The sequence below is a fragment of the Stegodyphus dumicola genome, chromosome 11, assembly GCF_044657685.1.
Source record: "Stegodyphus dumicola isolate Sdum_Otavi_A_Nest chromosome 11, ASM4465768v1".
In the NCBI taxonomy this organism is placed as follows: domain Eukaryota; kingdom Metazoa; phylum Arthropoda; class Arachnida; order Araneae; family Eresidae; genus Stegodyphus; species Stegodyphus dumicola.
In genome coordinates this window covers 89,905,020-89,928,605 of record NC_140778.1, presented here as the reverse complement: position 1 = coordinate 89,928,605, position 23,586 = coordinate 89,905,020, and the positions used below count along the sequence as shown (strand labels likewise).

At 35.4% G+C, this 23,586-nt stretch overlaps 1 non-coding gene across 1 annotated transcript; it reads left to right on the top strand.

The window, feature by feature from the left end:
- The first annotated feature begins 2,711 nt into the window (after positions 1–2,711).
- On the top strand, positions 2,712–2,921 carry LOC118198234 (small nucleolar RNA U3). Its single transcript, XR_004759722.1, has one exon. It is a non-coding gene; the product is annotated as a small nucleolar RNA U3 (small nucleolar RNA).
- The last annotated feature ends 20,665 nt before the right edge of the window (positions 2,922–23,586 follow it).

Here is a 23,586-nt window from a genome sequence, read left to right as displayed (position 1 = left end):
AAAAATTCTGTTGTTATTCCCTTCTTTCCATCAATTAGCTATAAAGTTGCACATATTTTGCAGAAATTTAACTTTCGGGTTGTTTATTCTCCCATCAATAAAATTCCGAGTTCCATACTCAAGGACCCCATTCCGGATATGAATTCCTGGGGTATTTATAGGATTCCTTGCCAGTGTGGTTTAATTTACAAAGGCCAAACTAAGAGAGCCTTAAAATTTCGCGTCAAGGAACATGAGGCATATGTTAGAAAAAAGGAAACACAAAAGGCTTCTGTTGTTCAACATTGTTGCTCCGAAAACCACACTTTCAATTTTTCTGCTGCCAAAATTATTCAAAAAACATCTTCCATTGGAGAACTGGATTTTCTAGAGGCATTTCACATTCATAAAAATCTGTCTGTTCTAGTTAACGATCCTAATTCCAATCCAAATTTGCCTTCGGCCTTTAAAGAAATTATGTTTTAGTTCTGGTTTCACCAACAGATGGCGCCACTTGCTTATTCTTGTCCAGGCTTTCTTATCTTAACTAATCATTATTTCCTATCTTGTTCATTTGCGGTTTTGCAGCTGAAGATGGTGGTTCGGTAAAACCATAGAAACTAGTCCTGTAAAAATTTTGTAAATATAACGCTGATTTTTGTTGTTTGACTTCTGAATTAGTATTTATTCGGCGTGTTATTGTGTCTTCATATTACCTGTCGCTTCACGAGTTAATATCCGAGTTACCTGGTTCCTCTTCATCCAACTCATCTAGGTTATTAGCATGGCAAGACTTCAGCTCACTTACGTGGGTTGTTGTTGTATACAGTCTGCCACGCTCCATTTTTTTCTTCTTATAGTAGCACTTCATCTTATTTGCCATCCGCTCTTTTACTTCTTTCAGCATTAATGAGGTAAAAAATTTAAGTATTGTTTCTTTACTCTCAACTTAAGTAATATGACTTTTCCTTGGCATTTGATGTTCTATTTCTCTGTGCTTAGTTTCCGAATGACATTTGCTGGGACTTCTCTTCACTCATTGTTTGCGCTGAATATACAAATTCTTCTGAATGCCTAATTCTTCTTTTTCTTGAAAATTCTTCAGATTTCCTTTCTGGTAATCTTCTTTCATTCACAGTTTAAACCTGCTTTATCAGAAGACTTTTTTTTTTTTTTTTTTTTTTGTATTCTTCTTTGATATCTGAATCAGTTCTGTGCATCCCATACAAACGATAGCCTTCTCTTGTTACAAAATTTCCTTCAGGCATGTATGGCCCATCATCTTCAAATGGTCATATTCAAGACCATAGTTCGATTTCCAAACAGTGCTGTCTGCTAGATCATTTCGGTTTGAAAATCGCTTTCGCTTTAGAGCAGGTATTTTTCTATGTAAGCGTTTTGTACAATCAGCTTTGCTTCTATAATTAAAGCACAGAGAAATTAACAAATCAAATAAATACTTGAGAATTAAAGACCCAAATATTGTGGAACAATATAATAGAGAGCTTATTCTATTGGCAGTGGTTTATGCACCATTATGCTTTTTAAAATGCAGTTTTTTAAATCTTCACTGGACTCACTGTCTTGAAAAGGAGGCGCATTACAGTGAAGTATACTTAAGGGAAAAGATAAAATTTGAGAAATTTTTTAAGTTACCACAATCCAGAATGTTACTGAATACTGATTCCAGATTTATTGGGCAAAATCAACATCTACAGGCTGATTCCCGATGAAAAAATAGAGTTGACCAATAGTTCTTAAACAGTCCTTTGGTATGTTGTTGCCCATAAATTCAGTGCAATCACTGTGAAAATGCCGAACTAGGCGTATGCAACTGAACGTACCCGCCCCCAAATTCAAGAAGGCGTTACAAACGAAAGGGTGATATTAAAAAGGGCAAGTTTTTCAGAAAAGATTTCACAAAGAGAAGTTCCACCTATTCTAGCGTTCCTTATGTTTGCATTCATTTTCAAAATATTTCGCTAAGCATAAAAAATCCGATTTTTATTAAATTTTCTGACAATTGCCTTGCTTTAATATTTAAAAATAAGTAATCGATTGCCCTCCCATTCTACACACATATACTCAAGCATCAGTTTATGGTCAACAGTTCAGCTTTCGTTTTACAGAGTTAAGAAAACATTCATTTTCTTGTAATAAAAGTTTGAGTTTGACTAAAGGTATATTCTAATAATACAATAAATGAGAGCAAAATTGAAAGTTCTGAAATGCACTTTATTCAACCCTGGAAGCAAGGTTTGTTATGGCTACATTTTACTCCTTTCGATCCTGAGGTTAAAATTTTGAATACTTTCATAACATAAAAAAGTATATCTTTCAACATTAGAACTTGCACAATAGCTCTAGGCGAAAATATGATTAATTAAGGTTTTCGGTGGTTTGTTTACACTTTGTTTCGGCGATTTTTCACGTTTGGTTCCCATCCTCCGGCTAAATTCCATGTTGTCCATAAGCAAAATATCTAAAATTTAGATATGTTTTCAAATAAAATTCTCCTTCTAGATCATACTGTATATAAATTTGCAACCAGTCCTGAATGGCGCTTTTATCTATGCTACCTGTTAGTGTAACATTTTATGAAATAAGGTTAACATGCTTCATACGTAAGTTGCTTCATAAAAGTATAGTGCTAATGATAGGATTGCTCTGCAACCACCACTATTTTTGTGAAATAAAGTTAACCACATATTCTTTTCTCAGTTAGCAATCTCAAGATCATACTTCATAGGATCATTTCTATAGTATGATTAGCGAGTTCACTCACCGAACTTCGCAAAGTTCCCAACCACGATGATGTGAGAAGGGATCTCCTCTTGAGCGTGAAGAGGACTCGAGTGAAAGTTTATACTTTCATTGAGTCATTGATGATCGCACCCTTTGCTATTGCAGCAAGGGGAAGGAAGAGATTCGTTCTGAGTGGTTTTTTTAATAAAAAAATAAGATTTTGTAATCGTAGATTTCCCTTGCGTTTGTCATGCACGTTGTGTTAAAAGGCACTACAAGTATCCAGGGTATGCCACTTCACGCGTGCATTTTTGCTTTGGCCAACGAAGTTTTATTTACGTATCCCGACTCAAATAATCTTTCGATGTACGTATTATAACGGTGTTTTAATTTAACTAAGAGACAGTATTTACGCAGGACTGCATAAAGAACATATGTCTAGATACAGTTCCTTTCTGTACCTGCTAAGCATGCCACATAACCTGAGATAGTATATTCTGTTAGTAGGAGTGTGAGATGAGATGAAACTGTATTTTAAGTGATTTTTGAATTCTTTCATCATACTAGAAGACGAAATGGTATTGAGGTAGCAGGCGATCTTCCTATTATTTATTACTTATTTTTTTAGTTCTTAGAGTGCCAGAATTTAAGAAGGTGTTGATAAATACGAACACAGCTCAGCATATATTAATTATTTAGCTAGTTTTGAGTATTTACCGAAATTCGATGGTGCTAAAAATATAATTGTTAGTTAATGTAATATTATGTATTATGTTTCGCAAGTAGTGAGATGTATTTTTCAATATTAATCAGTTACATTAATTTTTTTTGTAACTTTTTTTCAATACCTTTTAAGAATTTATAAATGTTCAAGCAGTTTAACAGCAAAATATATGTGCTCAAAATAAACAAAGTTGAGCATTTTCAACAGACAGTTTTAAAATTGGTTGTACAAGCTTGATTTGAGCTAATTTCTTTTGATAAATTTGCAACAAAAAGTAAGAATGTAATGTTCTGAATTAAAGATGAAAAATGACAAAAATAAGAATGTAATTATCATTAAGAATAAGAATAATATAAATAAGAATAAAAATAAAAATGTAATCATTTCCTACTGAACGACGTAAATATTTCAGGGACATAGGTTCGAATTTATTTATATTGATTTTTATTTGTTTTATTTAGTACGTTTAATTTTTATCAGCTAAATAATTTTTCATTTTGTCGGGGGAATTCGACTGAGTTTAAATCGGCAAAATTAACATATTAACTTCAAATGGTGCATTATACCAAAAAATATTTTCGCCTAGCAACAATCTTAAGTACTGATTTTATTTATCCATTAATTGAAAATTCTGGAAAATGTTTCTTCATTAAGCATTTAACCAAGAGGACATTCAATAGACATGTCAATTTACCGGACACTGACATTTAGCTGAAAACATGTCTACACGTATTTACAAAATTGTTTTAACAAAAAGGTGTCCATACTTATCCGACCAGAGGCAGTTTCTAGGGTCACCACGAGGATACATAGTACATAATATTATATACAAATAATTAAGCAAGGCCATCTTATACTCAAGGCCTGCCAGTGTGAAAATATTCTTTTGTGTTTTCGGTGGCCTCCGTGAAATTTCTACTGACCGCAAGAAGGCGCTACTATTCCGCTACGCTTTGCGACGTTAACAATGAATAGAATAGTACCCGAGACTAATAATCCACTTGTTATATGCAAAATTTAAAAACGATTAATCTGTAGTAGTCAGAAATTATACATTTCTGTTTAATAAAAATATTTCGATTTAAAAAGAAAGCATGAAATTTCAAGTTATCCAATTTTTTCTTTTTTCATATATAACCGTCAGTTACACGATTCTGATTTTAATTCCTGCTTGCATCTAGATATACGCTATTTTTAATTGTACTATTAGAGTTACCTATTCTAATTTAAGGATAATTTAGAGCATGTGTTGTACTTAATGTTGTACATGTTGTGTAAATTATTTATATAGTACGAAGTTAGCAGGTAGCTTCAGAACATAAACTATTTCAGCGCAAAATTTTCTTGGTATTAATATGAGTTGTCCTGTGCAAAAAAATAATTTGGAGCCACTATTAAATATGTAATTAAGGAATTAATAAATGATGATTCGTTAATACATAAGAGGAAAAGTATTTCGAAAAGAGATTTGGTTTTAGGTACTGAAGATTTCTTCTCTTTTTTAATTAATTTAGAACACTTTATTAGGAAATATTAAAAAATAACATTTTAAATAATGCAGATTTAGAGCTCTGAAGAGTAAACGCAACACTACAGATATTCAAAATAATACCAAGTATTTTAACATCGCCGACAGCATATAATAATGACATACATGACATTAATCACAATGAATCTTATATAAAATTTTAAGCATGTTAGTGATGAATACCAAGTATTTCAATATTACCTACAGCATATAATAATAACATGAATGACATTAATCCCAATGAATCATATACTCCCTCTATCCCAAATTAATTGCTACATTTGAGTACTGATTATTGATACTGAAGATTTTATGATTTTGTTTGTACATTTTCCAGAAATTTCAGGGTGCTACGTTATCAATCAACAATTTTACTTAACAAGCATTCCCTCCTTAAATCAGTACCAAATTAGTTTCAAAAGTCCAACTTTGGCACGCCCTTAAGCGACGCCCCATATTGTAAGGACTCTTGCATCAGTAATGGATTAAAATCTTCAGGCTTATTAAATGTAAATTCAATTATCTGTATTGTCTGTACGAGACAGTTCGCCTTAGAATTTTTTCCACGATGGCATCCCTCACCTTAGGCAGAGAGCCCTCACGGCTTTGCCATAATCACATAAACACGATTTTTCGGAAATACGGGCGGTATAGTCCTTACAAAATCGGGCGCGGCTTAAGAGCGTGCGAATCCTTTAAACTTGGATGGATAAAATTGTCCCAAAATAAGTGCTACAATTGTGGAGAGTAAAAACTGAAAATGAAAACCTAGTATGCAAGCATTACATTCCTTGTAGTACACCTTATAATTTTACTTATGTCCATCTACTAAACTGCGCCGAAAGTTATTTATGACTCCACCTACGTGAAATGTAGCACCTAATTTGATTCAAAACTTTCGACCGAAGTGTAGCAACTAGTATGGGACGAAGGAAAAAAACAATATTGAGACTGCTAATTTCAATATCATTGACAGCATATTTGAAAAAATAAAACCATATTCCCTAAAACAAAAAGTATTACCTCTATTAATTACATGTATCTATGGATTTGACATGAATCTCTATTAACTTCAAGTGCAACCACAAAACGCTCAACCAGGTAGACAGAAATTCATGCACAGCATCACACCAATTAAAATGAGATATGCGCTTTAAAATTTTGAAGCTAGTACAGTCAGCATTCAAATGTTTCTGGATCAAAGATAACAAATATGGGAGCTAAAAAGTAATAAATTTCGTAAAAAAGCTAACGCAATTAGCATTTCTTATAAAATACATACGTGGATGCATTCTTAAATTTCAATTACATTAAATTAATATATATATGAAAGGTTAAAATATCATTTATGCAGAAAACAGAGATTATCTCCAGAATGATAAAAAAAAATTTATGATATTTTTATTTCAGGAAGACGAAAACATAACATGAAGCTGAACACACGTACACACACATATCAAGAAGCTTGTTTATATACAAAAGCTGAGCGAAAGAAACATGTGAAAAGAATTTTAAATCTTTAAAATTTTACGTGATGATTGCTTTTGTTAAAGAAATTTTGTATTATGTATTTGTATTAAATCTGTATTGCATGAAACAGATGGAAATGCCTCCAACAATTATATGTTGCGAATAATTATTTAAATACAATCGTAAAATTTTTTTAAAAGGAAGAAATCTTTGCCGTATAGCACGCAACAATATACCAATCTATGTTACTATTAGTTACAGCGGCACGTTTTAATCAAATACACTTTTTATCAATAACGAGCCACATTACAAATAGAGAACGTATAGCAAAAGTGTAGCAAAATGCGAGCGCCACCTAGTGATGAATTTCGCGAAAGTCACTGAACACTGGAAACCGGAATTTCGTTCAGTCTAGCAAGCCTTGAATATAAGTTGGCCTTGAATTAGGAAAAGAATTGTATGTATTATAGATTACAAAACTATGCACCATCGAATTTCAGTTAATAACACTCTAAATGCATCTGCACAACCCAATCCAAATCGTTTAGTGGGCGGGTTTAGAAAATAGAAGTATACCTGCAGCTGAATGACAGCAACATTTACGAAATCCGAAGAGTGAAAATTTTGTTGTTGCAAAAATGTATTGAGTTCTGAATAAAACAAAAACTTTTGAAAATATTTTACTTCTAAATTAGAGTTTTGCAACAGTTTATGCAAAGAATTTGTAAGGGACAAATTCTTTGGTTTCCCTTACAAATTCTTTGGTTTATTTCTGTAAATATTAAATGAGTGTTTCAAGCGAGAGGCGTTCCCAGAAAAAAAAAGTTTATTCTATGGCAGTTCCTGGTATTTATTCTATGGTAACAAAACATGACGTTCCTAATGCAAATGGTGACACTTTAAAACAAGCCATACTCAACTATACTCTTCATCCTTTGCAAGTTTCCTCTTTACGTTTTATTCTTACTTTTTTTTTTTTCTGCACCAAATTTCAATTAAGAGCAGCGTGTTTATGATAAATAATATGGAAGCGAAGTTCAGCACACTTTGTATCTTTGTTCCCTCCCTTTTTATATATATATATTTCAACAGAAAACTGTCACATTCGCTTATGTGAATACTATTCAGGCGTATTATTTCACTTATATTTGCATCTTTACAAATTTTTGAAAATAAAAAGCGAACTGTAAATTTTATTTTCCTACAAGAATTTTTCAACTCTTAGCCCTATTGCATTTCGTCTTAAAATTGGAAAGGAACTCTAAACTAAAAGAGAACATTTATTTTGGCATCGTTTGGTTTCTAAGGACAGCCCCTTCTTGCTCTCACTTGGCGAGGCTTACTCGCTTCCCTCGGCTTCAGTTACCTTAAAGCGATAGCAGAGGAGCCGCCTCCATTTGGTATAGCCAAGACCAACTTATACTCCTTTGGTATCTTATGTTCCTGGCTTAGGCAGCCTTAGTAGCCTCTACTACTTTCACTGCCAAACATGGTTAATTGCCCTTAGGGCTTGGTTTAATTAAAAATACATGGGAGATACTCCCCGCCTAAAAAGTACTTATATACTGAGATCAAAACGAAATTTTGACAAGCATCTGGTGAAAGCCGTTCGAGATAATGATAATCTTATGAAAGAAGGGTTGGCTATAGTTAGACATGGGGGTTACGCCCACCTAACATTTGATAGTCGAAATGAAATATTAATGTCTGGTACTAAAGAAACATAAAGTTTGAAACTGTTCAATAACCCTGACAATAAGGTATTTTTAACAGCGGGAATGGCACACTCGAGCATATTTTCGTTTGTAGTTTAGTTTCAAGCTAAGAAGTGGGTGGAGCTTAAGCGATTGGTCGGAGGCAGTCACAAGGGTGTTACTCCTTTGGCCTTGGTACAGCTAATTACATTTCGAATGGCCATATCTACAGCAGGGCCATCTAGTGGCAGCGAAATTTCAATGTCTTTTTGTACCATTCTTTCACCTTATTTATACTTCATTAAACACATGTAAACAGCATGCAGTGCTCTTCATAAACAAGGTACAAAATATGAATGTTAGCTCGACAAAATGCAGTGCTGAAACATTGGCAGTAAATGTACGTACAATGTATGCTTCACCACTAACATTATAAGCAGCAGTGTGATTGGATAAAGTTTGTTTCATTAATAAAGCGAATCACTTTAATTCACGCACATAACTCCTCAAGTCCGCCACCGCAAACTGTTAGGCATTGCTGTGGCAAATGTCATAAACATTGGTGTCAAATAGAAACCAGGTTCGAATCCTATACCCCTCTGGGCGTTATTCCGTCCTAGAAAAGAACACTCTACCACCACATATGACGTAGTTATCATTTCCTAATGAGGGTTCCAAAGTATTCCTCAAATAACGTAGTTTCGTATACCTTAAAAAAGGGGAAGAGACTCCAATGCCGCCAAGAAAAGGAAACTTTCTTGAAGTTACTTTTATTATGTCTTCAGTTTTAGAAGTTCGTACTAGCAATAACAGGGGTGGCGCTATCTCTCAGTAGTCTTGGTAAGCAGTCCTGACCTCCTTGGTCCTAAACAAGGAGAGAAGGTTCAATAAAGGTGAAGCTTGACGGCCATGTTACTGTTATCGCTGTGACTTGCGCAAGGAAGTCTGTAATTGTAACATTTTTTTTTTTTTTCCTTTTCTTTTTGAAGCACGTCAGCTTATATTGCATATGGATGCACAAACAGATTTTCGTAAAATATTCCTGGGATTACTGTTCACTCGTAAGTATTGATTTTTTTTTTTTCTTTTTTCTTTTTTTTTTTTTTTTTTATGTAATTTTATAATATGTTAAAAAATATCACAATGTCATGTTGTTTTCTTTCCAGATGTGACAAAAATGACTTAATAATAATCGAAACATGTTAAATACATTTTAATGTTTTTGCTTACAGCTGGTATCTTCGTTCCTTAACATACAATGATATGTGCTAGGATTTAAACTGCATAATTTGAACGCTTAGATAATTCGTTTTATAATTTTCATGAAAAGTAAGAAATCAATTGTTACTATTTTTATGAATTGTGAAGGTGTTAACTAAAGCAACGCTTTTCTTTATGTATTAATTACTATTCATTCTTAAGTTTTGTGAACTGTTACGGATATAATTTGTGCATTTGATCAAGATAAACTGTTCTGTTGTTAAAATGTTTTCGCATAAGCTTACAAATTTCTGGGCAGTATAGCGATAAATGTAAGTAAAATATTTACACAATTGAACATGTGAAAAGATATATCCAAAAACTTATATAGGTATATTTATTAATATACCTATAGAAGTTTATATAATATATAATAACTTATATAGGTTAATTTCTTTGAGATTCATAAATATGAAACGCGCATAAACTGAAATCATTGAATTCACATAAATCTGTTTTATTTTATTAATAAGCAACATGTTACCATTTTTTTAGATAATTATCTGTTATTAATTTCAGGTAAAAATGATTCTTTAATAAATTATAATAATATTGCGAATAAATCAGAAATATCACTTCTTAAAGAAACAATTGGAAAGTATAATACCCGAGAAGTTGCTAATAAGACCTAAACAAATTGTTGAAATTATGCAGAATCATAATTTCTAAAGGCTTTAATGTTATGCACATGCATTTAGATTTCGAAATATTTCTTAATGATTTTCTGTACTTAGTAAATTACAGATATCATCTTTATAATTTTAAAACAAAAAACTAACAATAGCGAAGCATTTCATTAAAAATTTAACATATTTTTACTGGAAAATACATGCATAGAACAGCTTACAAACACGTATGTTTCACTACCGTATTGCAATGTTTTGAAGTAACAAACACGGACACATTTTCCGTGGAGTTTCATTCCCAAGGCCCAAGGCGATATTTTCCGGAGTACCTTTGCAACTTAATGCAATTACCTCCACAACTTCGTTAAGAAAACTGAAGTAATTAAGAAAGAGCATTGGCTAAAGGGAGGTGAACGAAACCATTAAGGGTTTACTGTGAAAGAAATGGATAAGAAGTCCACGCTAGGGACAAGAAATTCTTTCTTCTTTCAACTTGTTATCCAAGATTGAAAGAGAAAGAGGTGATGATTAAAGGCGAATTCCTGAATGCATTGCATTAATGGAATCGGAAAGGTTGGAAGACAATCAGCCGGGAAACATAATTTTCCAGGGCTTGGGAAAGGTATATTAGGTAATACGGAAAACCGCAGTAGTTGCATGCCTTGGGGATGGGCTGGGGGGGGGGGAGAGAGTCTTGCGACTAAAGCTCGAAGCAAGGGATGGAGGAGCGAAGAAGAGGGGGGTGATAGTCGATTCAAGAAGGCGAAAAGTTCTCCGACCGCCCGTGGCGAGTAGAAGAATAGGAGCAACTTTTCGAGCGGAAAAGAACCGTGAGGAAAGTTAACTGTAAAAAAGGCGGAGAAGTTTTTAAGAGAATTAAAGGGAAGACAGGCGAGGAAAAGTGGTTTAAGTTGGAGATGAGAGGTGGATTAAAAAGGGGGAGAAATAAAAATAGGGACAGGATTAAACAGATTTACCTGATTGAAGATGTTAACTGAAGATATGCAAGCTTGTAGATTTAAATGCAGATTGCTGAAAAACAAAAATTCGTAGCATAAAAGTGTTTAGAGTAATATTCCGGGAGAAATAGATTTTTGTGATTGCAATAATTACATGTGGTTTAAGAGTTAAATAATTTATTTTAATTGAAAAAATATTAAAGAGTCATTTAATCTATTGTAATTTAGAATCCTAATTGTCTGGACCGTGATTTGTGAAAAGCTGAGGTCTTGGCAAGTGGAGGAGCATGTTAACTATAGCAGCACGGATAAAGAACCGAGAAACTAGGCCGAATTAAGTCCGGCGGGCATATGGTAGTATAGAAATAGTTAAGGGTCGCCGGGTTAGTGAAGTGCTAGTTAATTTTAAAAATTAGAGAGAATTCCTAGTCAAGCAGACACCTCCGCTTTGGCTTCCTAGGAAAGATGTTAAATGTTCTATCTAGAACGCTCCTAGTCGCTTAGCTGAGCTGGGCTCAGCTGGGTCATAGGCAGGAAGTGAATGCAAGACTGGGTTTTCGATCTGAGATAATCTATTGAAGAATTTTGCCGAATTTTGCCGGAAAAAGGCATCAAGGGGTAGAATTTTGAGATCATTATGAAGCACTTCATTACGGACGAAATAATGAGCATTTGTCAGAATACGAAGCGTGACGCTCTGGAATACTTGGATTTTCTTCAGATGGCTATTGGCGGCAGTTGACCAGACGACGGCTGCGTACGTCAGGATCGGAAGGATGGTACTCTTGTAAAGGAGGATCTCGTTGTTGAGAGAGAGTTTGCTGGTTCTTTTGAGGAGGGACATCAGTTGGGTTCTTGTAGTTCTGGCTTTGGATATGGCATAGTTGATGTGGGTATTCCAGAGCAGCTTCGCATCTAGATATACTCCCAGATATTTGTATGAGTCCACCCAGGGTACATTTTCATCAAATAACCTGAGTGGAGGGCGTTGACTATGGACATTCCTCTTTCTGGAAAAGAAGACTGTGGCGGCACTTTTTGCGACATTAATTTTGATTTTCCAGGTAATGAGCCAGGACTCCAAGTCTGTTAAATACAGCTGTAGGTGATTGAGAGTGGCGTGTAGTGTTGAGTGCTGTGAAATGATGGCTGTGTCATCTGCATAGAGTGCTAAATCGACACTTGGTGTTTGTGGTATGTCATTTACATACAAGTTGAAGAGCGTAGCGCTAAGAATTCCTCCCTGAGGCACCCCCGCCAGGATAGGGCGAGGAGAAGAAACAGAGTATTTAACTTTGACAGAAAAGGTACGATTAGTGAGGTAAGAGTGCATTATGTGCACGAAATTAGCCGAAATTTCAAGTCGCATGAGCTTGAATAAAATACCGATATGCCAACACCTGTCGAAAGCCTTTGCTACGTCTAAATAAACGATAGCTGTAGGCTTTCCACTGCGAGATCCTGTGTGAATGATTTCTACTACCCTCAGTAGCTGGGCCTGAGTTGAGTGTTTAGCACGAAAACCGAATTGCTGAGGAATAATAATATTTCGGTTTCGGCAGAAATCATTCAGGTATCTAAGCAGTATAGCTTCGTAAATTTTACTAAGTGAAGACAGGAGGCTGATCGGTCTATAATTTTGAGGGACCTTTGGGTCCATTCCAGGTTTTAGAATAGGAATGACTAATGCATTCTTCCAGCTATGAGGATAATATTTTAACCTTAGCATTGAGTTTATCAAAACTGCTAGGTAAAATATGAATTTTACTGGTAAATTTTTAATCATGCGATTAGAAATCCTATCCAGGCCAGGTGCTTTTGCAGGGGTGAGATTTTTGATGAAGGCAGAAATCTCAGTCATTGTTGTGGTAATGGGTTCCTCAGAAATTGTATCTGAGGAGAGAAAGTCTTCAACTTGGTGTTGGACTTCATGCGTATGCTCTGCACAGGAATCGAACATGAGTCCAGTGTTGGGTGAAAATTGTGTTTGAAGACTGTCCGCAATGCGTTCAGCCTTTTCAGTGTCTGTTAATGCCATCCGGTCATTGACCGTGCCCATTAGGGGGGGATGTCGTGTTTTGGTTTGCGAAGCCGTGCGCTAGCAACCCAGAGGCTATTATCAGAAGTCTTTAAGGACTTAAGGTAATTTGCATATTTTTCGTCTGTGTATTTCTTAATGTCAGACTTGATCTCATTCTGGATCCTTCGCAGTTGCATACGAAAGTCTTCCAAACGTGTATTTTGCCAATCTCTGCGAAGGCGGTTTTTAATTTTGATTTTTCTTTAATGTAATCAGGTAATTTATAATAATTTTGCCTGAATTTGGGTTTGGAAGCTGCTGTAAATGCACTTCCTAGGGTTTGGTTGAGCCTGTCAATGGCTAAGTCAACCTTCTGATTATCGTTAATTTTGATAGGGGGGAGAATACCATTTTCCAAGACATACCGAAAGTTGTCCCAATTTGTGGAGACTTGCGCCGGTAAATTTTGGTTAATTTTGGATGTTTTAAGGGTGAGGTGAACCGGATAATGGTCAGAGGACAATTCCGGGATCACTTCGATCGAATAATCTACTGGAATATTTTTAAATAAAGCCAAATCAATAATGGAGGGAGCACCTAACCCCCCAGGAAACTGGAAATGGGTAGGTGTGTTTGGCGCTATAATTTGGATACGGGCGTCCTGAACCCAAATTTTGAGTTTATCGCCATAGTTGTTGGCAGTGACACAATCCCAACTTCTATGACGGGCATTTAAATCTCCTGCGATAATCAGGTTATTTGCTACACCACTTAATTTTCTGAGATCAGAGATAAATGCGGGTTCCTGTCTCGGAGGCATATAGCAGGACGCTACTGCTATTGGGGGGGGGCAATTTGGAATATGAATTTGTACAATAGTCGCTTCTAGGGCCTCCAGTGGTGGCGTGTGAATCCTAGAATGTTTTAGGGAGCGTTTTACATAAATGCTAGTACCGTCACTAGCACGAACAGTGTCACTGATGCATACCTCTCTGTCATTGCGGTAGCAGAAATAATTCGCGATGTTCGCGCTAAGTCCCTCAACCAGATGTGTCTCCTGAACGAGGAAGAGGTCCATGTGGTGCTCATTAATAAAATCCCGGACTTCGTGAATCTTCTTCTTGATTTCATTTGCGTTCCAGTAGGAGATCAGGAGACTATCTTCACCAGTTGCACTGTTGAATGTAAAGCCTTTAGTTTAGGAGGCCACAGTATGCCTCGTAAATGTAAAATGCTCTCTCAGGCCCCGTGGAGACATTTCGGAGCCTTGGGAGAGCATTTCTAAAAGCTTCAAGGAGGATACGATGCTCTATTCCAAATTCTGAGGCAATTTGGAAAACACTCCTAAGAGTATCAGTACAACTGCCATCATCTACAGTTGGGGCTGGAGCCTGGGCCGGTGATGGTGGCTGAAGGAGAGGACTCTGCTTCTGGGCTTGCTTCGGGGCTTGCTTCGATGCAGGGGCTTGCTTCTGGTCTTTTGTAGATGATGGTAGTCCGGGATTTTTCCGTCCGGAAACGACATCACTAAAAGAGGGGCCGTGTTGCTATGTGGAGCTTTAACCGGAGCCGGTACAAATTTTGACATCCCGTTATCCGATTTAATAGGGGGGGTTTATTTTTATTTGCCGGGTTTCTGGGGCAGTAAAATCAGTTGGCTGCGTGCCGCCCAAGGCAGTTCGCGCAGGTGTTGGCTTCTTCCGGGTCTTTGGTGCATTGGTACGCGTATAATGCGGTCCGGCGCACCTCAGACACCGGATTGGCAGTGTGCACACTGCGGAACTGTGAAAGAAGCCCTGGCAGCGCCAACACTGGCTCGGCCCCTTCTTCCCAATATGTTTCTCAAATTTTATCTCAATTCCAAACATTGAAGTCTCTTCAAAGATATCATAAACGTTGAGAGATGGATTCAGTTGAACTAAGAATAATGGCATAGGATAACGGGATCTGTGCCTACGGAGTTGGGTGACATTTATTATGGAATATCCCAATAATTGCAGTTCTGATTTTATTTTTTCTGCTTTTGCTGTATTAGGCAAGCCGCGGAGGATAGCCTTTACGGGCCGATCTTGTTTCAAATTAAATGATTTATACTCGGCGCCCTGATTATTGAGAATTTGGGCCACCGAGCGATAATCTTCTTCAGACTGCATTTCGATGCGCAAAAACTTGCCTTTCATTCTACAGATAGCCGTAGGCACAGTTGCTTGAACAAGAGATGTTACAAGTACGCCACCGCAATCCAGTAACCATTGCTGTGGCCTGTATCGACAACAAGAAGTTTAGGAAAGTAGATTTAATAATACTTCATTGCTGACATGTGAAGAACGGGCTGGCTGCATGCAAGGTCCGTAGAAAGAACAGGTTGAAGCATGGACCTTATAAGAAAGGTCCAAGGTCCATGCTCGTTCGGCTGTGACGTCACTGAAGTTCGCTGTAGCATCTCCTAAAAGTAGTTTCGTATTTCATTTTGAAATATTTTCTGTTTTTCATCGGAAAAGTAAAAATTCTAATATTTGGAGTTGAAACTTAACTACCTAAAATATTGTTTACTGTATAGAATAAGTTTTAATTACGAAAAGTTCCCTCAGTAATTTATTGTTTCACCAAAAATCTTCCAAACTTCCTTACAGAATTTGCTATTCAAGATTCAGCTGTTTATACCGTTACTCATTTTAGCTTCAACAGACTAAAAACCCACATTTCACAAGAACTGGAAAATATGTAGTGTAGTCAGAGCTTAAATTGTGCCGGCTCCGGTACTTTTCAGTTCATGGATAAATGATAATTCTAGCCGGAGCGCATCGGAGCCCTACATAAGAAGGCTCCGGCACTTCTTTTATGTAATTAACGGAACTACAACTTCAGTAGAAATTTAATCTCAAAAATTTTATTTTTAGTAGCAATAAAATTATATTAAAAACCGCTTATTAAATGTTAATTTACCACTTTACATTTTATTGAATTATTTTAATAAATAATAATCAATTATTAATTAATGGTTAGATAAAAATTAACAAATATTAATTGCTAATATTAATTAAATAATTATTTATTAATTTGATAATAATTAACTATTTAATTTTTAAATGATAAATGATTTTAATAGTTATTTTATTTATTTATTTACTCTTGTTCCTCTTTACTAACGGTCTTCCATAGGGTTCCGGCACTTCTAATTTTAGAAATTAAGCCCTTAGTGTAGCGATATAGAAGAAATTCAAATTAAGAATATTTATTCTATAAAGCTGTACAAACTTGTCCCTAATGTTTGGAATCTAATTTGGCTGAAATTTAAATTAATTTTTTGCTAAAGCCGACTTTCGGTCCAATTGTTTCTGCAGTACTTGTTTCATTTAGAAATCTTAGTTTACTTGTGGATTTTTTTTTTTTTTGAGCTTCTCTTGTAATATATGATTAATTTTAATAGATTAAAAAAAATAAATTGCATAAAATTATAAGTCGCTAGATTCTAAAATTTGTTTGTAATTTCTTGATGTAAAGCAGGAACAAGAAACATAAACAAATGAACTATTCAAGCTATAACTGAAAGGAAGTGTAATACTTAATCAGCAGACTCTTTAAAATCAGCAGCTGCATTATGTAATTCTATATAAAAATTGAGACTTAATTTTAATTTAAATCTTAATTCTTTGAATTTTACTTTTTAGCAAAAATAAAAAAGAAAAATTTCCAAAAGTATTTAGATAGAAGATGTTAACTTTTTATATAAAAAATGAGTAAAAGATATTAAAAGAATAGTTGCATATCCTCTATTATGCTTTGTTATTAATATTGTATATTTAGAATTTTATCTTTTAGGTTTCTATATTTATTTCACTTATGTATTGTTTATTTTATAAAAATAATAACGAAATGAAACATGTAGTCATTTTCTGGATTGTCATCCTCATTTTTTATTTCAGAGAAGTAAATCCTAAATATTAATAGGTGGTATGGTGTGTGTGATTCTGGCAAAGCCTCGAGAGCTATGCGCCTGAAGGGAGGGATGCCTTCGTTGAGGACTTTCTAAGGGAAACTGGCTCGTATACTCGTTACACATGGGGAAAACCACGAAAACGCCCATGCAGCCAGCCCGTTCGTAGGATTCGAACCTCGGACCGAACAACCAGTGTTTAGCGACTTTACCGCTCGGCTGCTGGTGGGCAGATATTAATAGGATTGAATGCTGTATGTGTTTGTTTTGGTATCAAAAAGAAATATGTTTATATAATAACTTAAATATTACATTTCATTTAGCATATTCAATTTAACCATTCTATGAATAAAAAAATATTAGAGTTATCAATTTAGTTGTGGAAAAATATTATTCATACACAGATAAATGCACTCATAAAAACATTATGCAGTTTATCTTAACGTCATTTGACTGTCATCGTACTTTCTGTGAACACATGGAAAAAGGGTGGATGTTTATTTAATATGATAACCTGTGTACAATATCCCCACAGACATAATGATTACATTCGTAGATACCAGCAAAATATAATTCTGCAGGTAAATTTATATAATTAAATGCAAGTCAAAATTGGTACTAAATTTTAAACATTACATTCAAGAAAATCTTAGTAAATATGGATCTTAATTTTATAAATGAAATTTTGTATGAAATATATCATGGTGCACTGTATAGTAATGGAATGCAAATTTTAAAACTATAATAAATAAAATATTTGCTTAAGTTATATTATTCATTCATAATACAAATCATAAAAAATTATAAGTACAGATAGACAATGAAATTTTATATTTTACAAGAATTTTAGCATATTTGTTTTTTAAACGTTTCTATATTCTTAAATCATACATTTCCTAAATTTTGATTGTATTTAAATGCATGCTGTGTATTACTCTGTTTTCAAATAATATGAAAGAAAAAAGCCTTAATAATTAGAAAATTAATATTGCTGAAGGAACTGCTTTACTATCTTTGCAAAATTACTGTAACTAAATTATCCAGAACTGATAGCCTTAAGTATAATAATACAACTTAATTTGCTTTCCAAATGAATTGTGGACTTCTAATATGTTGCTTTCTGTACTCTGCGGTGTTGTTAGTCCTTTTTATTGCTTACACGTACCCCGTGTATTAATGATATTGTATTTCTGGCATGTACCATATTAACAGTACAATAGGCTCAAATTCTAAGTAATTGACAAGGCCCATCAACTGAACACTGGTGGTTTGACTTCAATACCTGGAGAAAAGGTGGTTGCATGGCCATTTTTCCATGTGTAAAATGAGTCAATTAATGCAGTGAGCTACATACACATAATTTAAAACTATTTAAGCATATTTATATGCATCTACACAACAATATTCAAAACCGTTTGCATTTAAATACATTTAATAAAATGCATAGAAGTTTCTATATATATTAATGAATAAATTAATTTAAGTAACCCGAGAATTCAAAATAACTTTCATCAAATCAAAAAACACTATAAGTTTCTATACCTATGAAATAATACATTTTGTTGATTATTTTTTATTTTGCCTGCATTATTGGTGCATAATGCAATCGCGCAGTGCGTACCAACCATTATACTACAGAAATTTAATTATATTTGAGGGAAAAAAAAAAAAAAAAAAAGAATGAGTTCTCACAGTCGCGCACAAGCTTACATTCAGCTTAAATCAAAGCAAAAATCTATGTTGATCTAAGGAGAGAAAACTCATGGATCTTGTAAGAGATAGACTAACCCAGTGGGCGGGGCGCGTGTCACCGACATGTCCCCAAGAAAGAGTAGGGACGATCTGGTTTACTTTAACACTGAAACCTATGGCATTTGTACCACATAACTGTTTTTAATTATTAAATGTGATGCGTTGTATAGTGATGAAATTATAAAAGTCACAGTTTTTTTAAATAGGATTTGATATATCTCATTAAGGCCCTTTTTACTGCATTTCGCGCATTTTTTTCACCCGTAATTCTTGTACGCACATCTTTACTTTGGTAAAACGGTAAAAAAATCTAGGCACAAAATTTATGAACTTAATTTTGCGTACAGATAAAATAAAATTAAATAAGATTGATTGTACGTGAAGCTTTGAAATAAATAAGTAAAATTAAACAAGATCTGATATATATATATATTTAATTTAATGACCATTTTCAGACAGTGATTTTCCAAACTATAATAACATTACAAAACGATCATTTATTTGATTTTATGATCATAAAATTATTAACATTAAAGTGAATTATTTATTTTTATAATTCATAAACTTCGGAGCATAAAATTTTCTGAGTGTAATGAAGGGAAAAAAAAGATAAAATAAAATCTACAAGCACACAGATTTTATATTACGCTCAAAAGCGACCTTTTTTAACATTTTGTTGGTTCCCTGTATTAAAAATTCGTTAAAGTTTTACAAAATATGAAATAGATGAAAACAAATTCGACTGTCCAGATGCCCATGTTCGGGTGGAGGATTACGTTATTCAAAATTTGAAAGCTCTAGATACCGTCGTTTTTGTCACAGTGCGAGAAACATACATGTATTCATGTAGATTCTTCATTATTTAATTTCTTTAAATATAATACAGGGCGATAATATTTGGTAACAACAATTTGCAAGGAGACACGGACATTTATAGTAAAACAGCGCAAAATGCCGCTTCGAAACTAACAGCCTGCAAGTTGTCGCTACTTCTCCGGATGTGATCAAGGTGACAGCCGGTAACGCGTCAGACGAGGGAGAAAACCCACTTGGGTTGGTGTATTTCTTATAAGGTCCATACATATCTACACAAAGCAAATAATAAATTCTTTAATAAAGCACAAGAATGCAACCATATGACTGATTTAAATGTATTAGATTATGTTATTCTTGAAGAAGATGCTGCACTTAGACCGCTCGCGGCCCACCTCGCCCGGGACTTAAATTTTCCCACATAAAATTATCATGATGGGAATGCTCAGTGCCTGTATATATTGTATTTAGTGTATAGTGTATTTTATTTTATTTTATTTCTCATTTATTATATTGTATGCTTTGTTGTATGTTCTTCTCACTAGTTTTTATATAATAATGTATGATTATGTTTAATTGTTATGATTTATATAAATTCAGATATCATGATTGAATCTACTGGATCTTTTATGATACAACGCAAACATATCATACAGACCCTCACGGCTCCTGCTTTGCAAATTTCTTGATACGCGCGCCACTCTTTGGCCTTGCGACTCATGGTCGCCCCCTGTAGCCACCTTTGACCTCCTTGAAACTTGTCATGAAAAATTCAAAGTCTTGCGCCCTCCGGGCTTAATTTTCAAGAGCCGGATAAGTTGCGCAGCTGCGCGACACTTCGGCAATAACCGTGCAGACTAGACTAGACAAACCCACTCACGAGGTGCGGGGGAAACCTGTTCAGTCGACGTCGATTTCATCGCGGATGCGAAAGACGCCTCTGACGGATTTATAATCCCCAGCTCGAAAGCAGGGAAAGACGCCTATTGTGGATCTTACAACAGACGATTTGGCTCCTAACGCTAATGAATTAAATAGTACTATTCAAAATTCTAAATTACCTAACAACTCAAAAAATGCTACTCCTAAAAAGGAGAGGAATGTTAACAAATATGAAAAAATTAAGAATTCCATAATTAACGATGTTAATGCTGAAACTAATGAAACTGAAATGGGTACTGAGAGTACTACTGAGGGAGAAAATTCCGAGCAGGCACGGAACGTCCCAACCCCACCGCAGCCAGAGTTTCCAGCTATTCATTTCTAAAGCAGTAAGATCTGGAAGACACAAGTGTCTTTCTTGAGAGAAATTGCCCCAAATTTACGGAGCATTCTGACTGGACCCTATCTGAAAATATTTGTTCAAACAGAGCTGGAGTTCAGGGAGGTCACCCGCTGGATGAAACAAGCCGGCATCCAGTTTAAAACTTTTGATTTGAAGCAAGACCGGCCAGTCAAAATTGTTACTAGAGGCCTCCCTGTTGAAACTGACATCGGGGACATCAAAGAGGAAGTTGAGACGATGGGATTTAAAGTGCATCGCATCGTTCGGCTGACTCAGCCTGGCTCCAGACACCCTATGCCACTTGTATATTTACAAGTCATCCGTCACCCTTTCCTCGATCATCTGTTCGCCGTCACTGACATGTGGGGCACAGAGATCAGCATTGAACGTTACCGCGGCCGCAAGGGCCCTACTCAATGCTTTCGGTGCCAGGGCTATTTCCATTCTTCGGAGCTCTGCACACTTCCAATCCGTTGTGTCAGATGCCCTGGACCCCATTGGGCACGTGAGTGTACCAAGGGATTAGACGTACCTGCCACTTGCTGCAACTGCGGTGGAGATCTTATAAATCTTGTCTCCGATAACCAGGCAATAAACGGGCTTGTGGCAAAAATCCCACACTTAAAAATAGGGCAGCTTCACAGACAGCCCCCCGCAGGGTACTTCTAAGCCCACAGCAACCGCTGAGAAAAGACATCCCATACCTGCTCCCCCAAGCAACGTCAGCACATTATCTTATGCACAGATGGTGAAGAACACCACCGAGCACGGATTCAAAGCCAAGAATCCAAGACTGCCGGTTGCAGAAGCCCCTGCAGCCCCAGCAGTATCAACCACAGCAGAGTGTAGCAATGATTCTGAAAATGTCTAGTCATCTACACTAAAATGCTTAATTGAAATCTCCCACGACCCAGCTGTAGATAAGCATATTCTGCTTCTTGCCTTCAATGTTTATCATCTGGATCACGGTACTTATTTAATGCTCAAGAGAAGCTATTTCCCTGACTGTTGGAAAATTGCAGCAGTCGTCCCCATTCCAAAACCGGGACAAAATTTAAACTTACCCGTCAATTACAGACCCATAAGTCTGTTATCCTCTCTCTCAAAGATATATGAGTTTGTCTTACTTAATCACCTGAATGAATTCTGTCGGGATCAAAATTTATTAATCCCAGAACAATTCGGCTTCCGACCTAAACACTCCACAGTGCACCAGTTACTACGTGTAGTGGAATTCATTCATGGAGGCTTTCGTAAGCGAGAGAAAACTGGTATTGTCTATTTAGACGTTGCCAAAGCCTTTGACATGACTTGGCATGACGGAATTATATACAAGTTCATGCGGCTTGGCTTTTCTGCTCATCTCATTAAGGGGACTCATACACCTTAAACCCCTCATGATCTTCGAGTATGTGACTGTTGCAGGAATTGGGATATTTTATTTATTTTAAAAGCAATTACATCCAACTTTTTATAGCTTACTACATAATATAGCTGCTTTGGAAACTAGTAACCAGAAAGTTTGTGTTGCCACAAATATTTTTGTAATTTAATCCTCTTTGTGACAAAATATTTCGCTATGTTTCCACCTTGCGTGCATTATATTTTAAAAATGGCTAATGGTACATACTTGAAATTTGATGAAATTCTTTATATGGGCATTATTTTCTAACTGAACCAACAATCTGATGAATATTTTAATATTGAAAAATTTTATGGACGAAAACATTACAAATTTTGTTATTAAAATACATTTTATAAACTCAACTCCAAATAAAATAAAAATTTAACATAATTTTTAGAATTTTAGGTTCACAGTAGTTTCCAAATGTTATTAAAGCTATATATTAAATATGGAATTAAATTATAAAACGGAATGTTTTAAACTGTGCGCGCAAGTTGGAAACATGACAAAAAATGTTGTCACAAAGCGGATTAAATTATAAAAATATTTGTGGCAACACAAACCTTCTGATTACTATTTCAGAAAGCAGCTTATATTATGTAGTCAGCTGTAAAAAGTTGGTAGTAATTGCTTTTAAAATAAATAAGTTATCCCAATTCTTGCAACAGTCACCTATTCGAACATCTTATGGGTTTTAAGTTGTACGAGTCCCCTTAAAATTATTAACTCGTACTTGACCGGACGTAGTTTCCGCGTGCGAGTTAACCACGAATTCTCCTCTCCCCGCCCAATCTATGCCGGCGTAGCTCAAGGTAGTCTCCTTGGACCTTCAATCTTTAACCTTTATGTAAATGATATTCCTAAGGCCCCAAATATTGATCTTCCATAGACGATACAGCCATCATTTCACAACATTCCAACACCCTCCAGCTTCAACATCTCCCATTTGCAGAAGAAATATCTTAAGTTTACCAAATTTAATCCTCTTCGGTGAAACCATTCCCTGGGTGTCTTCTTATAAATATCTAGGTGTTTTACTAGATTCAAAATTAACTTGGCTGCCTCACATTCGCAAAATCATAGCGAGTGCAACAGCTGCCAAAACCAACTTACGCTGCTTTTTTGCTATAAACAGCGACCTGTCACTTGATAACAAAATCCTGCTCTACAAATCTATGATAAGGCCTGTTCTTACGTATACGTGTCTCATCTGGGGCCCATCTGCACTGACTAACAGAAAACATGTTCAAATTTCTCAATCCAAATTGCTTCGGCAAATACTAAAAGCTCCGTGGTTTGTAAGGAACGAAGAGATTCATAACGACCTCACAATTAGGCCCATTAATCGCTTTATACAGCGACTTTCGAAAATTCGAAACATCCTATTTG